This window comes from Pseudophryne corroboree, chromosome 11 (assembly GCF_028390025.1).
Source record: "Pseudophryne corroboree isolate aPseCor3 chromosome 11, aPseCor3.hap2, whole genome shotgun sequence".
Classification (NCBI taxonomy): Eukaryota; Metazoa; Chordata; class Amphibia; order Anura; family Myobatrachidae; genus Pseudophryne; species Pseudophryne corroboree.
The window spans coordinates 315714417-315737708 of record NC_086454.1 but is presented as its reverse complement, the minus strand read 5'-3'; the positions used below and the strand labels follow the sequence as shown (position 1 = coordinate 315737708).

The 23292-nt window shown below is 43.3% G+C and overlaps 1 long non-coding RNA gene across 1 annotated transcript in view; it reads right to left on the bottom strand.

Annotated features, from left to right (window-relative positions):
- LOC134969593 (uncharacterized) overlaps positions 1-22572 on the bottom strand; it is a 640552-nt gene extending 617980 nt beyond the window's left edge. The window contains exon 1 of the long non-coding RNA XR_010189504.1: positions 22294-22572. This is a non-coding gene — a long non-coding RNA (uncharacterized LOC134969593). The remainder of the gene's footprint in view (positions 1-22293) is intronic.
- Between the last annotated feature and the right edge of the window lie 720 nt (positions 22573-23292).

Here is a 23292-nt window from a genome sequence, read left to right as displayed (position 1 = left end):
AATGTAACAAAATATGCAAAAAGGAAATAAGAGCGGCTAAAGTAGAAACTGAAAAACTAGTAGCAAAGGAAAGCAAAGCGAATCACAAAAAAATATTTAAATACATTAATAGCAAGAGATTAAAGAAGGAGAGTATAGGCCATTTAAAAGACAAGTTGGGAGTCTTAAGTAAAAATGATAAGGACATAGCGGACACACTAAATTAGTTTTTTTCAACAGTATTTACTAGAGAGGACCCAATTCAGGGACTAACACATAATCTCAATAATGAGAATATCCCACTGATAGGTACTTATTTAAGCGAGGAAGTAGTCTGTGACCGATTAAAACATTTAAAGATTAATAAGTCCCCAGGTCCCGATGGTATTCACCCAAGGGTTCTAATGGAGCTTCACTCTGAACTTGCAAAACCGCTATTTTTGATCTTTAAGGATTCAGTAATATCAGGTATGGTTCCCAAAGACTGGCGTATAGCGGAAGTAGTGCCTATATTCAAAAAGGGAAGTAAAGCTGAACCAGGTAATTATAGACCAGTTAGTCTTACATCTATTCTATAGTGGGGAAAGTATTGGAAGGTATTCTAAGAGATAGTATTCAGAAGTTCCTTGAAGTCAATAAGGTAATTAAAAGGAATCAACATGGGTTTATGAAGGACAGATCCAGTCAAACCAACTTACTTGGCCTTTATGAAACAGTAAGCGCAAACCTAGATCAGGGTAAAGAGGTGGATGTAATCTTTTTAGATTTTGCCAAAGCATTCGACACTATACCACACATGAGACTTATCTACAAGCTACAAGAATCAAGGCTAGGAAGCACAATATGCACTTGGGTCAAAAACTGGTTAAATAATAGGGAGCAGCGTGTTGTGGTTAATGGATCTTTTTCAACTTGGACTGAAGTGCTAAGTGGTGTGCCGCAAGGCTCAGTATTAGGATCGCTATTGTTCAATATTTTCATTAACGACCTAACAGAAGGTCTAGAGAGCATGGTGTCAATTTTTGCAGAAGATACCAAATTGTGTAAAGTTATAAATGCGGAGGGGGATGCTGAGTCGCTTCAGAACGACTTAGTTAAACTAGAAGCTTGGGTAGCGAAATGGAGAATGGGCTTCAATACAGACAAGTGTAAGGTAATGCACTGTGGTAACAAGAACAAAAATAACACCTACCTACTTAATGGGGTAAAATTAGGGGATTCTGTACTGGAAAAGGACTTAGGTGTCCTCATAGATAGCAAACTAAGCAGTAGTACCCAAAGTAGGACTGCAACAATGAAGGCTAATAACATATTAGCATGCATAAAACGGGGAATTGATGCTAGGGACGAGAGTATTACACTCCCATTATATAAATCACTTGTGAGGCCACACCTAGAATAGTGTGTACAATTCTGTGCACCTTACTACAAAAAGGATATCCTGGAGCTAGAAAAGGTTCAAAGGCGGGTGACCAAACTAATTAAGGGAATAGAGACGCTGGAATACGAGGAAAGGCTTGCAAGACTAGGCATGTTTACACTGGAAAAGAGGAGATTAAGAGGGGACATGATCAACATTTACAAATATATGAGGGGACAATATACAGATCTTGCGCAGGACCTGTTTTTGGTTAGATCAACACAGAGAACTCGTGGACACTCGCTCAGGTTAGAGGAGAGGAGATTCCACACAATACGGCGTAGAGGCTTTTTTACGGTAAGGACGATACATGTTTGGAATTCCCTGCCTGAGGGAGTTGTAATGGCTGACTCAGTCAACACCTTTAAGAATGGGTTAGATAAATGGATAAGGATATCCAGGGTTACGGGGCATAGTCACACATTATGGTTATTATAAAAAAGAGGGGTAAAACGTAACGGCAGTCATCAACTTCAGTCAAAATTTTATACAAAATAATCGTGCATAAGAGACAACAAATAGGTTGAACTCGATGGACAATTGTCTTTTTTCAACCTTAGATACTATGTTACTATGTATATACAGGTTGAGTATCCCTTATCCAAAATGCTTGGGACCAGAGGTATTTTGGATATCGGATTTTTCCGTATTTTGGAATAATTGCATACCATAATGAGATATCATGGTGATGGGACCTAAATCTAAGCACAGAATGCATTTATGTTTTATATGCACCTTATACACACAGCCTGAAGGTAATTTTAGCCAATATTTTTTATAACTTTGTGCATTAAACAAAGTGTGTGTACATTCACACAATTCATTTATGTTTCATATACACCTTATATACACAGTCTGAAGGTCATTTAATACAATATTTTTAATAACTGTGTGTATTAAACAAAGTTTGTGTACATTGAGCCATCAGAAAACAAAAGTTTCACTATCTCACTCTCGCTCCAAAAAGTCCGTATTTCGGCATATTCTGTATTTCGGATATTTGGATATGGGATACTCAACCTGTATAATATTTATGTCATTACCTCAGTAGGGGACCCAAAACTGTGGGATTTCGACTTTTGGATAAGGGCTACTCAACCTGTATATGTATATATATATATATATTGATATATATATATATTGATATATTGATATATATTGATATAATAAATATATATATACATATATACATATATATATATATTATATATATATATATATATATATATATACCGCATCTACCACCCGTGTGGTGGGTGCACTCTCGCAGAAATCAATCACTTTGAAGATCTTGATGTGTCAATCAGTTTATTCAGGTTAATCAGGTTCAATAACGTTGCCTTTAACATTCAACGTTTCGGTCCTATTATAGGACCTTTATCAAGACTGTCAATTCAGAGCATCTACATGATCAAAAAGATAAATACAATATGTATAAAATCAGACTAAAGGTATCAGATCATACCCACACCACCACCACCACCACCACCAGTGCCTCCCAGGCCCTTATAGCAGAAAATAGTGACATCAAGTTAATTAATTAATAGAATCATACTCTATATGGAAACAAGGATAAAGATTAGCATACTCCAAATCTACTCCCTCAGGACAAGCATAGCACCTCACTCTAGAGTAAACTTTACAGATTTACCTGGGTCAATATTAGACACAATGAATCAAATGGTAGCTCCTGGAACACAGGACTACTATAAAAGAAAATTGGAAAGCTTATTAAAACACTGACCCTCACCAGTGTGTGATAGGACCCAATATACCATATAGAAGTCATACCTGAATAATTAAAAAGTAACACTAGGCAGCTACAGATAAATCAGCAAAGGCCATATGGTTTTCAGCAGCAAGGTCTGCAATTTAAAACACAAACAAGATGTATAAAATAATCAAAACTAGATAAGATACAGTATTCCTACCATTGGGGTCCACACCGGCCAGTCCACTCACCACTCTGCTGTTTAGCATCTGATGATAGCTGCATGCTGCACCTCAGCAGCTGCATGCTATTCAACACAATGGGACAGGAAATGCCACTTAACCCTGAGATGTAACTATATGTGTGCTAAACGTTAACCCCATAAGAAAATAGAGTGTTACTTGGATATCAAACCATTAGGTATACCCAGCGCTACTGATTTCAGGGGCCAAAATCAACACATGTGGCTCAAAAGTACAATATTGGCTACATTCGCGGCCGCTGGCAACGCCACTTCCGCGTTCCAGCGACCGGAAATGGATGCGTTCCACGAGCCGGAAGTCCCGCGGACGCCGCTCGGCCAAGCCACAGGGGCTCTCATAAAGTGAAAAAGACAAAACTAAACTCAAAGAACGGGTGCCAAGAAACATCCCAGCACATGGATGAAAGCCAAAACAGCAACAATGTAGCTAGCCACATTCGGTCAATAGTTAAGTCGACCTGACCAGAAGTGACGGCACCATCCACTAAGCATAGATGGGAGGGGAATATGTTAATAAACCAAGAGAGTATATTAGAGTGAGTTGTATAGGACAAAGGCATACAAATAAGGCAACTAGAGACAATTGTTAAATATCAGTGAAACCCAGTAGCGAAAGATCCCTCATAGTGTACATAGGCTGTATTTAATGATATTCATAATTTCTTTTCAACAAGGCATAAAAGCATAACACCTATTAATAAAGTACATCTGTCTATGAACTGTCACCATGGGGGATAAAAAGCAGTGGATCCCACTGAAATTCTGCGAAGGACCTGGGTGGCTCCGGAGAAAATAAAACAAAAAAAATTAAAATAAAACAGATAAACAACACATAAATAATATTAAAGACATTATACAGAAAACTGTATGTACAGATATTCATTTAATATGACAACTGTAATATATGGAGTTGCACAGGTACCCTAAAAATGACCACCATATAACTACAGTCCGGGGGCCCTATTGAAAAGGACACTGTAGACTCATTATAAGGATACATTTGGACATTAACAGTTATAAGAATACATTTAAGGGATTAGCCTCATTAAGGCCCCTTGGGGCTACCGTGTCAAGCTTATGTATCCAGAAGCTTTCTTTCTGTTTAAGCATCCGGGTTCTATCTCCACCTAATAGAGGTGGTGGAACCCAATCGATAAGCTTGCATTTCAGTGTCGCCACTTGATGTCTAGCAGACACGAAATGACGCGCTACAGGCTTGTCCGTATGGCCAGAGAGCAAGGCCGTGTGGATTGAAGACCGGTGGTTGGCCATTCGATCCCGAAACTGACTGGTAGTCAATCCAACGTAACAGAGCCCATACGGGCATTTCAAGATGTAAATGACATAATCTAGTCTACAATGGAGGTGATATTTTAGAAATATCTTCTTCCCGGTGTGTGGATGGTGAAAATAGGGGCCAGTGAGCATGGATCGACATGTGGTGCATCCTCCACAGGAGAAGCTACCTGGTCTGGCTTGCATTAGTTGGAAGTTGGATTTTTTTTGGTCAGGGAACATCGTGGGCCTCATTAGCAGCTGTTTTAAATTGGCCCCACGCTGGTAGGCCATCATCGGTGTAGGAGTTCCTGCAAAAGGGAGGTTTCCATCAGAAGCCACAATAGGCCAATGCTTTCGTAATGCCTTCCTCATACTATCTGAAGCGCCATCATACTGGGTGGGAAAAATCATACGCTTTTCACTTACTTTTTGTCAGACTTGGTTTTGTCTGTGTCCCCGGAGGGGGCGCTAGTGGGTCAGTGGAGGTGGATGGGAGAAAACGAGGAGGCTGGATTATGTTTCTGCGCATGAGCGCAATGATATTTATTAAACAGATGGTTCACAAAACGGCAGCAGAAAATAACAGTAGGAAATGCAAATGTCAATTGTACAGCGTGGCAGCTGAAAGTCTATGGTAACAGAATGAATGGTGACTGATGAAATAATAACCGGTAGTGATGATAACAGATGAGTGATAATTTGGCAGAGAATATTCTGGTATGGGAACCAGAGCAGATTAAAACATGGAACCAGCAGAGATGGTGTTGTATAGCAAACCTGGTAGCAGAGGCAGGAGTCTGACTCACAGTGCAGGTGATGAGGCACTGGCAGCAAGCAAGCTGTATCACAGGTGGAGAGATGGAACACACCTGGAGTCAGTCTCTACTGCTAGGCTGAAGCACACAGAGATGGTGATGAGTGTGAAGCCTGTAGATGGAAGCAGGTATTGCTGGGGCTTGAAGTTCCACGGAGCTGTGAAAAGTAACCAGGAGTACAAAGTCTCAGGTAGAAAGCCAGGAACACGGAACAGCAGGTAGGTATCCAGGTACACGGAGGAAACAGGAACCAGATCCTTACACATGAGTCGCAGGAGTGACACAAAGTTCAGGATGCCTGCAGACTGATCCTGCAGCTTCATATATACCCCTTGTTAAACAGTCATTGGTGGAGTGAGGAAAAGTGGGTGCGGCCAAGCACCGGATTGGCCGCCGTATGCTGACTGCTGGAGGCTGTCATGGCGGCGCCCATGCCGCGGCCTAGCGGGAACGCGGCGTGCTACACGCCCGCTATCACAGGAGCGCTCCCAGGCCCAGGATGGCGTCTGATGGCAGAGACGCGGATGACAGATGAACGCAGGGACCCAGGACGGAGTCCGCAGCGGCGGACAGATGTCAGCTTGGTGAGTCGATTCCTGACAGTACCCCCCCCTTTAAGGGTGGGCACCGAACACCCACGTGGCTTGGAAGGATGAGTGTTATGGAAGACACGGACCAACCTTGGAGCATGGACATCCAACGAATTCACCCAACTTCTCTCCTCTGGGCCATAACCGGACCAATCGACAAGGTATTGAAGACGTCCATACCGGCAACGGGAATCCAGAATCTTGCCAATCTCGAACTCCACGCCCCGCTGAGTATGAACTTTGGGGCCAACTGGAAGAGCTCTTTGGAAATGATTCAGGACTAAAGGTCTGAGGAGAGAAACATGAAAAGCATTAGGTATTCGCAGAGAAGGTGGTAACTTCAGCTTGTAGGCCACAGGGTTGATGACTCTTTCGACAGGGAAGGGGCCAATGAAACGTGGTGCAAATTTCATAGACGGGACCCTAAGACGGAGGTTCCGGGTAGACAGCCAAACCTTGTCCCCAGGTTTCAGGCTAGGAACTGCGCGTCTTTTGCGATCAGCAAAGTATTTATACCGGCTGGAGGCCTTTTTGAGAGAAATGTGAATCTTCCTCCAGATTGAAGAAAACTGACTCAGGGCAGTAGTGGCAGCAGGAACATCCATGTGAGGGAGTTCTTGGAAGTCTGGAACACGAGGATGTTGCCCATATACTGCAAAGAATGGAGTTGTCTCAGTAGCAGTGTGGTAGCGGAAGTTGTGGGCAAACTCGGCCCATGGGAGCAGATCAAACCAGTCATCCTGAGAAGATGAAACATATAATCTTAAAAATGTCTCTAGTTCTTGATTTACCCTCTCTGTCTGCCCATTCGTCTGAGGGTGGTAAGATGACGAGAACTTCAGTTTAACCTGCATGGCAGAACAGAGAGCCCTCCAAAACCTCGCTACAAACTGTACACCTCGGTCGGATATTATTTCTGAGGGTAGACCATGTAAGCGGAAAATCTCCCGTAGGAAGATTTGGGCGAGTTTTGGGGCAGAAGGGAGACCCTGGAGAGGAACAAAATGGGCCATCTTGGTAAATCTATCCACTACAACCCAGATGGTATTGTATCCTTGAGAAGGAGGAAGGTCGGAGATAAAGTCCATGGACAGGTGTGACCAAGGGCGACTAGGAATAGACAATGGTTGTAACTGACCTGCTGGAGACTGACGAGGAGTCTTGTGCTGCACACACTTAGGACAGGATGCTACGAAATCCTTGATGTCAGCTTTCATCTTTGGCCACCAGTATGTCTCAGAGAGGAACTTGAAGGTTTTCAGGACACCGGGATGACCAGTGAACTTGGATTGATGGGCCCAAGACAGCAACTTGGGACGGAGTTCTGGGGAAACAAAAGTCTTACCAGGAGGAGGAGCTGGGGAGACTTGAGATGCAGCAAATACCACTGGACTCAGGATGGAATGTGGAACTGAGTCAGGCGTTTCCTCTTCGGATTCCATAGATCGGGATAAGGCGTCAGCTTTAACATTCTGCGAACCTGGGCGGAAATGAAGCTTAAAGTTAAAACGTGAGAAAAACATAGCCCACCTGGACTGGCGAGGATTAAGGCACTGGGCTGCCTTTAAATATAGCAGATTTTTATGATCCGTGTAGATGTTGAACGGATGTTTGGCCCCTTCCAGGAGATACCTCCATTCCTCGAGGGCCAGCTTAATCGCCAGTAGTTCTTGATCTCCAATGGAGTAGTTAGCTTCTGCAGGGAGGAATTTACGAGAATAAAATCCACAGGGGTGGATTTTCCCATCGGTTCCCTTCTGGGAGAGAACAGCTCCAACTCCAACTGTAGAGGCATCCACCTCCAACTCGAACGGTCTGTTTACATCTGGCTGGGACAGAACTGGAGCAGACATAAAGGCCAGCTTGATCTTCTGGAAGGCCGCTAAAGCCTCTTCTGACCAGTTGGAATGGTCTGCCCCTTTCCGAGTTAAGTTGGTAATAGGAGCGATGATAGTGGAGAATCCCCGAATAAATTTCCTATAGTAGTTGGCAAATCCCAGGAACCGCTGAATAGACTTGAGAGAATTTGGAATGGACCAATTGGCAATGGCTTCCAACTTTGTCGGGTCCATCTGGAGATCCGATCCGGAAATTATATAACCCAGGAAGGGTATAGAGGAAACTTCAAAGGTACACTTGGATAGTTTACCGTAGAGCCGGTTCTCACGAAGACGTCGGAGGACTTCACGGACTTGTAGACGATGAGAGGGAAGATCTTGGGAGAAGATGAGGATATCATCCAGATAAACAACGAGGTATTTATACAGAACGTCACGGAAGATTTCGTTCACAAAGTGTTGGAACACTGCTGGGGCATTACTCAACCCGAATGGCATTACCAGGTACTCGTAATGACCATCTCGAGTGTTAAAAGCTGTCTTCCATTCGTCACCACTCCGGATTCTGATGAGGTTGTAGGCACCGCGGAGATCTAGCTTGGTGAAGATGCGGGCTCCTTTAACTCTGTCAAATAATTCGGTAATGAGTGGTAATGGATAACTATTTTTAATGGTAATGTCATTGAGACCCCGGTAGTCAATGCATGGACGCAGTCCTCCATCCTTCTTTTTAACAAAGAAGAAGCCTGCACCAGCGGGTGATGATGAAGGACGGATGAATCCCTTCTGTAAATTTTCCCGGATGTAGTCGCTCATCGCTTCAGTTTCAGGAACAGATAACGGGTAGGTACGCCCCCTAGGTGGCTTCTTGCCAGGAAGGAGATCGATGGGACAATCCCATTCTCTATGGGGCGGCAGGACATCCGCGGCCTTTTCACTGAAGACATCAGAGAAATCTTGATAAGCCGCAGGAAGACTTGACTGGGTTTTTACTTCAGTAGACTTGATTGGACAAACTTGGGCTAAACAGGACTGATGGCAATGTGAACCCCATGAAGTAAGTTGTAACGTTGACCAGTCAAACTGTGGATTGTGTAGCTGGAGCCAGGGCATGCCCAAAACGATCTCCTGGGTGGCTTGAGGAATGACTAAGAACTTTATTAATTCTGAGTGTAGGAACCCAACTCCCAAAACCACTGGTGCAGTTTGGTGAGAAATATTCCCCTTGGAGATTCGGCTACCATCCACGGCGGTAATGTAGACTGGGTAAGAAAGTTCACATACAGGCAAGCAAAATTTATTTACCGCAGCTTGGGTGATGAAATTTCCTGCGGCTCCACAGTCCACTAATGCTGATGCAGACTGAAGCCCAACTGAAGTCTCTAAAGTCACAGGAAGGATAAGGTCTTGATTAGAAGGAGCTTGTCTAGAAGATCCCAACTTGACTCCTCCTTTACAAGTCAGGATCTGGCGTTTCCCGAACGCACTGTGCAGGAATTAATCTGGTGACCTGCAGCCGCACAATAAAGACAAAGTCTCTCACGAAGTCTTCTTGACCGCTCCTCAGGAGTTAGGCGGGACCTATTTATTTGCATAGGCTCATCAGAAGGTGGAGACTGGAACTGTACGGAAGGTATCATCCTTGATCTGCGTGGCTCACTCCGAGCACGTTCATTGTTGCGTTCGCGGATGCGAGAGTCCAACTTGATGCACAGGGAAATTAAATCAGACAATTGTACAGGAAGATCGCGGGTTGCCAGTTCGTCCTTGATCCGATCAGAGAGTCCATGCCAGAAAGCTGCTACCAGGGCTTGATAGTTCCACTGAATCTCTGCGGCCAACGTCTGGAACTGGATGACATATTGTCCCATACTACGGGTACCTTGACGAAGTTGGATTAGGTCTGCAGAAGCTGATGTTGCACGACCAGGCTCGTCAAAGATCCGTCTGAAGGTTGACACGAATTCTGTATAGTTGTTAATCAGAGGGTCGGCACGTTCCCACAGAGGAGACACCCAACTCAAAGCAGATCCAGAAAGTAGAGAGATGATGTAGGCAACCTTGGATCTTGACGTGGGGAAATTATGTGACAACAATTCAAACTGGATTTCACATTGGTTGAGAAACCCGCGACATAACTTTGGGCTGCCATCATACTTGCTTGGCACGGGCAGGTGCAGACGTGACACTGGAGCTGATGCAGCCGGCATCGAGGAACTCACAGTACTGGCAGGTGCTGGAGTAACAGGAACTGTAGAAGTGTGTACACTAGGCAGGGATTGCTGTAGTGTATCTATCCGGGAGGACATCCCTTGCAGGAACTGGAACATCTGCTGCTGCGCAGCCTCTTGACCATCCAGACGGGAGACCAGATTTTGCAAGGCCTCTGACCCCACACTCCGTCCACCATCCGAGTCCATCGATCCTGAACTTACTGTCAGACTTGGTTTTGTCTGTGTCCCCGGAGGGGGCGCTAGTGGGTCAGTGGAGGTGGATGGGAGAAAACGAGGAGGCTGGATTATGTTTCTGCGCATGAGCGCAATGATATTTATTAAACAGATGGTTCACAAAACGGCAGCAGAAAATAACAGTAGGAAATGCAAATGTCAATTGTACAGCGTGGCAGCTGAAAGTCTATGGTAACAGAATGAATGGTGACTGATGAAATAATAACCGGTAGTGATGATAACAGATGAGTGATAATTTGGCAGAGAATATTCTGGTATGGGAACCAGAGCAGATTAAAACATGGAACCAGCAGAGATGGTGTTGTATAGCAAACCTGGTAGCAGAGGCAGGAGTCTGACTCACAGTGCAGGTGATGAGGCACTGGCAGCAAGCAAGCTGTATCACAGGTGGAGAGATGGAACACACCTGGAGTCAGTCTCTACTGCTAGGCTGAAGCACACAGAGATGGTGATGAGTGTGAAGCCTGTAGATGGAAGCAGGTATTGCTGGGGCTTGAAGTTCCACGGAGCTGTGAAAAGTAACCAGGAGTACAAAGTCTCAGGTAGAAAGCCAGGAACACGGAACAGCAGGTAGGTATCCAGGTACACGGAGGAAACAGGAACCAGATCCTTACACATGAGTCGCAGGAGTGACACAAAGTTCAGGATGCCTGCAGACTGATCCTGCAGCTTCATATATACCCCTTGTTAAACAGTCATTGGTGGAGTGAGGAAAAGTGGGTGCGGCCAAGCACCGGATTGGCCGCCGTATGCTGACTGCTGGAGGCTGTCATGGCGGCGCCCATGCCGCGGCCTAGCGGGAACGCGGCGTGCTACACGCCCGCTATCACAGGAGCGCTCCCAGGCCCAGGATGGCGTCTGATGGCAGAGACGCGGATGACAGATGAACGCAGGGACCCAGGACGGAGTCCGCAGCGGCGGACAGATGTCAGCTTGGTGAGTCGATTCCTGACACTTTTTTAGGGAGTTGTCCAAGAAAAATACTATTAGCTTTCTCTAAACATCGTGCCAATACTTTTTTAGAATAACCTAGCTCTAAAAAGCACACGGTTATTTCGGCACATTGTTGATCCTTTAGGGCAGGGGTCGAATTGATCCTCATTGCTCTAAGGAATTGTGAGAGAGGGAGGCCTTCTTTCAAAGCAGGAGGGTGATGGCTCGTTGCTTGTAGAGTTAGATTACGATCAGTTGCTTTACGAAACATCGTAGTGTTTAACTGTTTCCCAGTCTTGGTGACATTGACGTCCAGAAAATTAATGGGCGTTGCGGAAACCAAATATGTGAACTTGATGGGACTGTCAAGGGAATTAAGTTGGTTCACCATATCGATAAATTCTGATTCAGTACCATCCCAAAGTAAAAAAATATCGTCAATAAAACGTTTAAAGTAAAGGATTTTCTGCCCATAAACTGGTAATACATACGTATTCTCGTAGTTGGCCATAAACAGGTTGGCGTACGATGGGGCTAAATTCGACCCCATCGCCGTGCCCGCAACCTGTAAAAAATAGTCATTTTTATACATGAAATGATTACAGGTCAATACCAATGTCGTTAATTCCAGCAAAAACTCAGTTGGGTAATCTCTACATGGGGATTTGGAAAACAGAGTCCGTAAGACTTCTATACCTTGTTGGTGCGGTATAACAGTGTTCAAAGAGCACACATCCATGGTGGCTAGTAGGGTATGTTCACCCAACTGATCAAATTGTTGAAGAAGTGAAAGAAAATCTCCAGTATCCCTTAAATAGCTTTCAGTTCCCAAAACTAAAGGCTGTAGAAGACTGTCAATAAAGATGGCTATAGGTTGCAATAAGGAACCCTCTGCTGCGATGATGGGTCTACCGGGTGGGTGTACCAAAGTTTTATGCACCTTGGGAAGGGTGTACAAAATGGGACATTTGGGTGAATCAACCGTTAAATACCTGAATAAATCATCACAGATATGGCCTTGTTCAAATCCCCGTTTTAAACATGCATCAATCCTGGATATAATATTGGGTATGGGATTTGAAGTCAACCTGCTGTAGGTCAACTCATCCGCCAATTGCCTGTTAATTTCACGGTCGTAGTCAGTCCAATTTTGTACAACGACGGCTCCGCCCTTATCCGCCGGGCGGATTACTATCTCAGTGGAATCCCTTAAGGATTTAATGGCTTTCCTTTCTGCAGGGGACAGATTATCAAACATCCGTTTAGGTGGAGGAATATCAGAATCCTTCTGTACCAGACGTAGAAACGTCTTGATACTGGGGTTCGTAGAGGGAGGATCAAAGGCAGATTTGGGCCTAAAGACAGATGTATTTTCATTGGTGGGATTATTGGCAAAGAATTCACGAAGGCGGAGAGAACAGCCAAATTTATACTGGTCAATAACCCTATTAAACGTGTTGGTCCTACAAGTGGGGACAAACGATAGACCTCGCGAAAGAAGCCTAACTTCAGCCTCACCGAGCTCAATATCTGACAAGTTAAACACAGTACTCAATGCCGCCTCCTCCGGCCTCTTCTCTTGATACCCCCCTCTCCGCGGGTGCGGTCTGTGTCGCTTCTTAAAACCCTGGAGTGTGTAGAAGTTGTTTCCCCTCCTACTCCTAAAAAACGGGTGGATTCACTAGAACCTTCATAATAATCTGTATCAGAAGTTGAGGCAGAAGAAACAAATTCTTGAGAAAAGGGCGGAGCTCTTCGTCTAAATGGTTGCCTAGTAGACCGATCGCTGGTATTACTACCTAGCAACCATCTGTATACTGTATGTGTTTGATAATCATTGGTTACTGTTGATAGTTTTTTCCGTTTAAATGAGATCAAATCCCTTTTATAGGTATCTATTTGAGACTGCAATTTCTCAGTCCAATTTTGAGTCTTGTCATTCTGCAGCACGGTGGTGTGTGTTTTAATGGTAGAATCAACTTCAATGGTTAGTTTTTTCAATTCAATGCCCACTTCTTCTACCACAAGGGTCATAAGATCTAAGGAGCATTTGCTTAGTACTCCACACCACCGGCTGCAGAAGACCGGATTGTTTCTGCCCAATGTGGGCACATTGGAAATGCGAAAACCTCACGGGATTTGTTTACATCTCAGATATTCGGAAAGGAATTGCCCGTGTAAAGTAAGGTCAACTTCTCTTTGTTTATGCTTTACTTTGTAAAACAGGTCAATTGGCGTTTCAGCTGGCAAGGGCCAATAGCCCATCATCCAATAAGTACACCCCTCTCTGTGACATAACACTTGGTGCATACAAATAATGTCTTTTTTTTAAAAAACAAGACAAACATACAAAAAAATATATATATACAATAACACTTTTCCGGATACAGTAGTGGAAACATATGTGGTAATAAAATCCAAACAGAGGGATGGGTGCCAGGAAGAAAGAACTGCTCTCATTCGCAGTTCAAACCAAACATACCCACAGAATATCCTGCACTCTCATCAATTCATAGAGATAAATAGGCGGGTGCTCCCAATGACCTTGTCGGGTCACAAATATACCGCATCTACCACCCGTGTGGTGGGTGCACTCTCACAGAAATCTATTACGGAAGATAACAATTAATTATCAGAGAGCGCATATAGCTATTTAGCTCAAATTTATTATATATATAAAATAACACACATATATACTAATTAATACAAATAAATATAAATATAAACTCATATACACATATAAATAAAAAATCAATAAATAAAAATCAATAAAAATGCCCCCTGCTGCAGCGGATACCTGGACGTTATTCTTATGTCCAGATTTGTAGTTGGTACAATTTTATTAATAGTTAAAGAGTCCTGAACGGTGTACCGTCTAATATAGGAACACTTTGTTGCCTGTTGTTTTTAACAGCTGTAGACGTTTTGTACTTGTTAATAGGTCTCCTTATATATCTAATAGCACCAGCTTCCCACTCCGTTAATTAATGTAGCTGAACGGCCAAGAATTTCAAGTGCTTATACTCCGGTATCTGTGTCAAATAGACCTTTTCATTCATTCCCACTGTGCTGATGGGCCATGATTGCAAATGTCCACTTTATACTCACAGCCAGGAGTATATCCTTTAGGTATCCGTGGACGGCCCCCGTTGCAGATCTCAGTCACAGTTGCAGGGAAACACCTTTGGCGAGGTGTACCGGAGAGTCACCACAGTCGACCAGCATGCAGACGGAAACGGCACCAAGGGATATTGCTTGCTCGTAAGCCGCTGATAACAGGAGGGACACTGATCTGAAGTAAGCCCCGGTCCTTACGCGTTTCTCCGCCAATGTAAAAGTGCGGTTTCGTCAGAGGATAACATGGGGCTGTCCAACCTACTATTTAAGTATCAGGGGACCAATCATGATCCAATTCTTTGATTGTCACACCTGAATTACTCTCACATGTGCAAAATCAAAATTCAATCTCATAATGACCCATAAATTATCCTAATCTAATCATACAATAACAAAAGGTGGATTAAGTATATAGCAATATATTCATAACCTAAAAATTACTTTTATTGTATAAACAATAAAATATTTCTATCTAAATGATCAGAGAACAGAGGTGATGGCATACATGCACTATCTACATATATCAGTATCAAATCTACAAAAATTCCGTTCTACTTATATGACATCCACTTTAGCCCAGTGGTTTAATGTCCCGCATTAGCATTCACAGGGTCCCGAGTTCAACTCCAACCCATCCCCACATATAATATTGATTTTAAACATTATGTTTTTTATATATTTTTCATTATTTATATTTTGTATTAATATTTTTAGTTGTCTCCTTCATTATTATTTATGTGTATATATTTATTAGTTACGTGCTCCCATACTTTATGATGAGTGCATAATTCTGATTCTGTGTAATAATAGAAAGTACATTAAATGCATCCTGCAAACTCTTCAAAGGGTTTTATTGCAAACTGTAGTTCCAAATATACTATACTTTTCAAAGTACAAATGGGAACCAACAACTCACAAGATTGGAAATTCCATAATCCATGAAAATATTATTATTATCACTGTTTATCGTGTATATATAAATACATAAAAAACAGGAAAAAACAGAAAAGGAGGGAAAGGATAGTGATGGAGAGGTGGAAAAAACAAGAAAAAGGTCCTATGGGCACTTGAATATCATCTAATATTATTAATCTCCATATTCTCATTCAAACCTTCGGGCACCAAAGTGCCCAAGTTGAAAATCCAAAATGCCTCCCTTGTGCACAATTTATTGAACCTGTCGCCTCCCCTGGAGGTGGGGGCCACAGACTCAATACCTTGCACCTTCAGTGACTCTACATTGCCATCATGTTGATAGGTTACATGTCTTGACACACTGTGGTGAGGATTCTTCTTGAGGACATTCCGTCTATGTTCTAAGAACCTTGTATTAAGACTCCTAACTGTCCTCCCCACATATTGTTTTCCACATATGCAGCTTATTAAATAGACGACATATGTCTGCTGACAATTAATAAAATTCTCAATTGCAAATTCCAATCCTAGTGTTGTTGATTTAAATGAGATACTTCTATGTATTATAAATTTACAAGTGATACAGTTGATCTTACCACATCTAAAACAGCCTACACTTTGATTTAACCAGGTTTTCTTGACCACTGATTGTGTGTTATCTTGAAAGAAACTTGGAGACAAGTGATTCTTTAGGTTCTTAGCCTTCTGAAACACCACCCTAGCTGAATCCCCCAAACATGGATTAAGAACCTTATCTAATTTCAAGAGTCCAAAATTTTTCTTTATAATTTTCCTAACATCCTCAGCACATATATTATATTTTGTTATAAAAGGCATAATCTGATTATTGTCCGGACCCGTTTTCTGTACTACTGAATTTTTAGTCGTAAGAAGGAGAGAACTCCTTTCTCTGATGGACGCCCTCTCAAGGGAATCCGCCAGTAATTTCTTCGGATATCCCTGGTCTAAAAACGCACATGTAAGGAGATCGGACTGTTCATAAAATGTACATTCATCGGTACAGTTACGCTTCATCCTAAGATATTGTCCCATGGGTATATTGTCCTTCCATTTGCGGTGGTGGCAACTGCCGTAATTTAAAAAGCTGCTGCAATCCACCTCCTTTCTATAGGTTTGGGTGACCAACTTATTATCCCTAACCGAGAGAGCAATATCCAAAAAGTTAATGTGGGTAGGGTGACAAGAGTGACTGAATTTAAGCCCAAATGTGTTAGAATTAAGATATGAAAGAAAAGAAGACACACTAGAAACCCCATCCCAAATAATAAACAGATCATCAATGTACCGACCATAGAGCACCAGATTCGCGCCGAAGGGGCCCCCCCAAATATATTCCTCCTCAAAGAGCCCCATATACAAGTTGGCAAAGCTCGGCGCGAACCTCGTGCCCATGGCGGTACCGTGCACTTGAAGATAAAACTGTGAATTAAACAAAAAATAATTGTGAGATAAAATAAAATTCATGGATTCCAATACAAACCCACGTCGCCCAGGAGACAGTCCATTGATAGTTTCCAGAAAGTGGCGACAGGCTTCTATCCCTCCTGGAAACTATCAATGGACTGTCTCCTGGGCGACGTGGGTTTGTATTGGAATCCATGAATTTTATTTTATCTCACAATTATTTTTTGTTTAATTCACAGTTTTATCTTCAAGTGCACGGTACCGCCATGGGCACGAGGTTCGCGCCGAGCTTTGCCAACTTGTATATGGGGCTCTTTGAGGAGGAATATATTTGGGGGGGCCCCTTCGGCGCGAATCTGGTGCTCTATGGTCGGTACATTGATGATCTGTTTATTATTTGGGATGGGGTTTCTAGTGTGTCTTCTTTTCTTTCATATCTTAATTCTAACACATTTGGGCTTAAATTCAGTCACTCTTGTCACCCTACCCACATTAACTTTTTGGATATTGCTCTCTCGGTTAGGGATAATAAGTTGGTCACCCAAACCTATAGAAAGGAGGTGGATTGCAGCAGCTTTTTAAATTACGGCAGTTGCCACCACCGCAAATGGAAGGACAATATACCCATGGGACAATATCTTAGGATGAAGCGTAACTGTACCGATGAATGTACATTTTATGAACAGTCCGATCTCCTTACATGTGCGTTTTTAGACCAGGGATATCCGAAGAAATTACTGGCGGATTCCCTTGAGAGGGCGTCCATCAGAGAAAGGAGTTCTCTCCTTCTTACGACTAAAAATTCAGTAGTACAGAAAACGGGTCCGGACAATAATCAGATTATGCCTTTTATAACAAAATATAATATATGTGCTGAGGATGTTAGGAAAATTATAAAGAAAAATTTTGGACTCTTGAAATTAGATAAGGTTCTTAATCCATGTTTGGGGGATTCAGCTAGGGTGGTGTTTCAGAAGGCTAAGAACCTAAAGAATCACTTGTCTCCAAGTTTCTTTCAAGATAACACACAATCAGTGGTCAAGAAAACCTGGTTAAATCAAAGTGTAGGCTGTTTTAGATGTGGTAAGATCAACTGTATCACTTGTAAATTTATAATACATAGAAGTATCTCATTTAAATCAACAACACTAGGATTGGAATTTGCAATTGAGAATTTTATTAATTGTCAGCAGACATATGTCGTCTATTTAATAAGCTGCATATGTGGAAAACAATATGTGGGGAGGACAGTTAGGAGTCTTAATACAAGGTTCTTAGAACATAGACGGAATGTCCTCAAGAAGAATCCTCACCACAGTGTGTCAAGACATGTAACCTATCAACATGATGGCAATGTAGAGTCACTGAAGGTGCAAGGTATTGAGTCTGTGGCCCCCACCTCCAGGGGAGGCGACAGGTTCAATAAATTGTGCACAAGGGAGGCATTTTGGATTTTCAACTTGGGCACTTTGGTGCCCGAAGGTTTGAATGAGAATATGGAGATTAATAATATTAGATGATATTCAAGTGCCCATAGGACCTTTTTCTTGTTTTTTCCACCTCTCCATCACTATCCTTTCCCTCCTTTTCTGTTTTTTCCTGTTTTTTATGTATTTATATATACACGATAAACAGTGATAATAATAATATTTTCATGGATTATGGAATTTCCAATCTTGTGAGTTGTTGGTTCCCATTTGTACTTTGAAAAGTATAGTATATTTGGAACTACAGTTTGCAATAAAACCCTTTGAAGAGTTTGCAGGATGCATTTAATGTACTTTCTATTATTACACAGAATCAGAATTATGCACTCATCATAAAGTATGGGAGCACGTAACTAATAAATATATACACATAAATAATAATGAAGGAGACAACTAAAAATATTAATACAAAATATAAATAATGAAAAATATATAAAAAACATAATGTTTAAAATCAATATTATATGTGGGGATGGGTTGGAGTTGAACTCGGGACCCTGTGAATGCTAATGCGGGACATTAAACCACTGGGCTAAAGTGGATGTCATATAAGTAGAACGGAATTTTTGTAGATTTGATACTGATATATGTAGATAGTGCATGTATGCCATCACCTCTGTTCTCTGATCATTTAGATAGAAATATTTTATTGTTTATACAATAAAAGTAATTTTTAGGTTATGAATATATTGCTATATACTTAATCCACCTTTTGTTATTGTATGATTAGATTAGGATAATTTATGGGTCATTATGAGATTGAATTTTGATTTTGCACATGTGAGAGTAATTCAGGTGTGACAATCAAAGAATTGGATCATGATTGGTCCCCTGATACTTAAATAGTAGGTTGGACAGCCCCATGTTATCCTCTGACGAAACCGCACTTTTACATTGGCGGAGAAACGCGTAAGGACCGGGGCTTACTTCAGATCAGTGTCCCTCCTGTTATCAGCGGCTTACGAGCAAGCAATATCCCTTGGTGCCGTTTCCGTCTGCATGCTGGTCGACTGTGGTGACTCTCCGGTACACCTCGCCAAAGGTGTTTCCCTGCAACTGTGACTGAGATCTGCAACGGGGGCCGTCCACGGATACCTAAAGGATATACTCCTGGCTGTGAGTATAAAGTGGACATTTGCAATCATGGCCCATCAGCACAGTGGGAATGAATGAAAAGGTCTATTTGACACAGATACCGGAGTATAAGCACTTGAAATTCTTGGCCGTTCAGCTACATTAATTAACGGAGTGGGAAGCTGGTGCTATTAGATATATAAGGAGACCTATTAACAAGTACAAAACGTCTACAGCTGTTAAAAACAACAGGCAACAAAGTGTTCCTATATTAGACGGTACACCGTTCAGGACTCTTTAACTATTAATAAAATTGTACCAACTACAAATCTGGACATAAGAATAACGTCCAGGTATCCGCTGCAGCAGGGGGCATTTTTATTGATTTTTATTTATTGATTTTTTATTTATATGTGTATATGAGTTTATATTTATATTTATTTGTATTAATTAGTATATATGTGTGTTATTTTATATATATAATAAATTTGAGCTAAATAGCTATATGCGCTCTCTGATAATTAATTGTTATCTTCCGTAATACGTTTTTATGTGGATAGGTCAGTACTGTCCGGTTGAGAGCAGCATAAGTTCAATCCATATGATCCATATTGTATAAATTAGGTGGTTTTGACGCGCTGGAATTATTTGTTTCTCACAGAAATCAATCACTTTGAAGATCTTGATGTGTCAATCAGTTTATTCAGGTTAATCAGGTTCAATAACGTTGCCTTTAACATTCGACGTTTCAGTCCTATTATAGGACCTTTATCAAGACTGGCAATTCAGAGCATCTACATGATCAAAAAGATATGGAGTATGCTAATCTTTATCCTTGTTTCCATATAGAGTATGATTCTATTAATTAATTAACTTGATGTCACTATTTTCTGCTATAAGGGCCTGGGAGGTACTGGTGGTGGTGGTGTGGGTATGATCTGATACCTTTAGTCTGATTTTATACATACAGGTTGAGTATCCCATATCCAAATATCTGAAATACGGAATATTCCGAAATACGGACTTTTTTGAGCGAGAGTGAGATAGTGAAACTTTTGTTTTCTGATGGCTCAATGGACACAAACTTTGTTTAATACACACAGTTATTACAAATATTGTATTAAATGACCTTCAGACTGTGTATATAAGGTGTATATGAAACATAAATGAATTGTGTGAATGTAGACACACTTTGTTTAATGCACAAAGTTATAAAAAATATTGGCTAAAATTACCTTCAGGCTGTGTGTATAAGGTGCATATAAAACATAAATGCATTCTGTGCTTAGATTTAGGTCCCATTGCCATGATATCTCATTATGGTATGCAATTATTCCAAAATACGGAAAAATCCAATATCCAAAATACCTCTGGTCCCAAGCATTTTGGATAAGGGATACTCAACCTGTATTGTATTTATCTTTTTGATCATGTAGATGCTCTGAATTGCACTCTTTCTTAACTAACGCTGTCTGTAAGAAGACATGTAGAATACTCAAGTGTCTGTAAAGTCTCAGCGCTGTGGACAGGTGGCTTTACAGGGGAGACCTTGCCCTGCAATCCCAGTAGCAGCTATGCTCAGAAGATGGCGCCCAGTGTCACTATCAGGAACTAAGGGAGAGTATGAGGCAGTAGCAGGGCGGGAAATCTGCGAGGAGATGGCGCCCTGGGCCGGGGCTACAGGTCAAGCGTCGACTCCCCTATGCTGGGCCTCACCGCCGGTACTACGGAGCCTTACCAATAGGGGCGTTAGTACACCCGACCTGTACTCCTATGCCCAGGCGGATATATTGTGGGGTCCCTGCTCAGTAACAGTGTCCACGCCAGCGTCACAGTCCGTCTCCCTAGACTGTGATAGGAACGGATTTAGTGGCAGGTCCCGCCTGGGGGATCCTGTTATCTACTCCCTTCGTAGCAGCCACGTGAACCAGGAGAGCGTCTGCGACCGTGTGCCTAAGCCGGAGAGTCTCCGGCGCAAGTACCCGGGATCTGGTGGAGTATGCGACGCCGCTTGGGAGGTGAGGGAGACGCAGCACTGACTGTCACCCTGACATAACAGTGCTGTGTCCCTTGAAGTCTTCTAAAGCTTTTTCAGGGCTGCCCAGTGCAGCCCGCCTGTTTGGTGACCTGCTGCCTGCAGGCACCACTCAAAACTGAGCTGTCAGTGCCTGGAGGCGGGGTTATAGAGGAGGCCCCAATGCATCCTAGGACAGTCAAAGCTTTGCCTGATGATGCCTCTGGATCCAAGATCCTGCTCTACACCCCGATGTATTCCCTGTGGAACAGTGTACCCTGCTGCAGAAAACTAAATTATTTTTCCATTTGTCTTCCTTTCCTACCGCGTCAGCTCCTTATTGTAAAACGCTGAGGCATTTGCTGGCACCATATAAATACGTTAATAAACAATAATTATAATGATAGTGTTTTGTTCTGTAAATAAAATGGTTGGAAATATTTCGGAGCTGACAGACAACTCCTAAAAAATAGAAAACCTAAAATCCTCAACTATAAGTATTTCTCCCTTCAGAGTATGACTCTAACCTTCATGATCACCCCTGCTACTTCCCTGCGCATCCTATTCAGCAGGGTTTATTGAAGGTACAACAAATGCCACATTGGCTGCACTGCAGGCACAATACACACTGCGGTAAATTTACTAAGATGGGAGTTCTATTTAAGATGGGATGTTGCCCATAGCAACCAATCAGATTCTACTTCTTATTTACCTAGCACCTTCAAGAAGATAATACCTAAAGTCTGATTGGTTGCTACAGGCAACATCCCATCTTAAATAAGAACCCCCATTCCGGTGACCTGACAGGAATGGAGGATGTGGTTAGAATAAGCTAGTATGTCAGTGATATAGCAGCCAGGGTTTGATGACGTCTCACCAGCCTGAGTGACTGCTCCCTGGTTGAGACTGTCTGTCACACCTCCAGAGGGACTGCGCTACAAAGTGCAGCCCGGTTCACCTCACTTACCGCAGCCTCCGCCACCGCAGGCTCATAGTGCGCGAATCGCTGCTGGACGCTGATTGGTTGGCATGCGACGGCTGCGAAATACGGGTCGGCGCTGAGAGGACTGATTGGGCGTGACGTCACGCAGCCCGCCTTGGAAGCTCCGACCATGCTGCTTCTCCTTTTTGTCACGTGATTGCAGACCTCACGTGCAGTGGATGATATTGGCCGTTGTGTCTGTGGAGCGGAGTGCGGGCGACGATGTGACGGAAAGTTCTTCGCTCTCTTCTCTCTGCGGCGGAGGCGGCAGCGAGGAGAGTGGGGGCGGGGTTCTGCTCAGTGGCCACCGGGCGTCACCTCTAGCGGACACTCCCATGCCAGACATGATCGAGAAGGGGGCAGAGGTGTCGGGCAAGAGGAGGGGCAGCAACTCCTGGGAGGACGGCAGAACCAGCGACCATGAGCTCTGTAGGTCTATCCCGGGTAGTAGGCTCTAACCCCCACCCCTCTTTCTTTGGTGTCGGCAGCTTGCGGGTCGGGATGTAGTACCAGGCAGTGGTGCCAGTCAGAGTACGACCAGCTGCCCCATAGAGGGAGGCAGAGCACCACCAAGCTACCCCATGGATGAGGCACAGGACCACAAGGGAGGCAGAGCACCACCCAGCTGCCCCATGGAGGAGGCACAGGACCACCTAGCTGGCCCATGTTGGAGGCACATCATCACTCAGCAGTCCCATGGAGGCACAGCACCATCTAGCTGCCCCATAGAGGGAGGCACAGCATCACCATGCTACCCCATAGAGTGAGGCAGAGCACCACCCAGCTGCCCCATGGAGGAGGCACAGGACCACCTAGCTGGCCCATGGTGGAGGTACAGCATCACCCAGCTGCCCCATAGAGGGAGGCACAGCACCACCCAGCTGCCCCATAGAGGGAGGCACAGCACCACCCTGCTGCAGAGCTTCCTCCATGGGGCAGCTGTGTGGTACTGTGCCTCCTCCATCGAGCAGCTGAGTAGGGCTG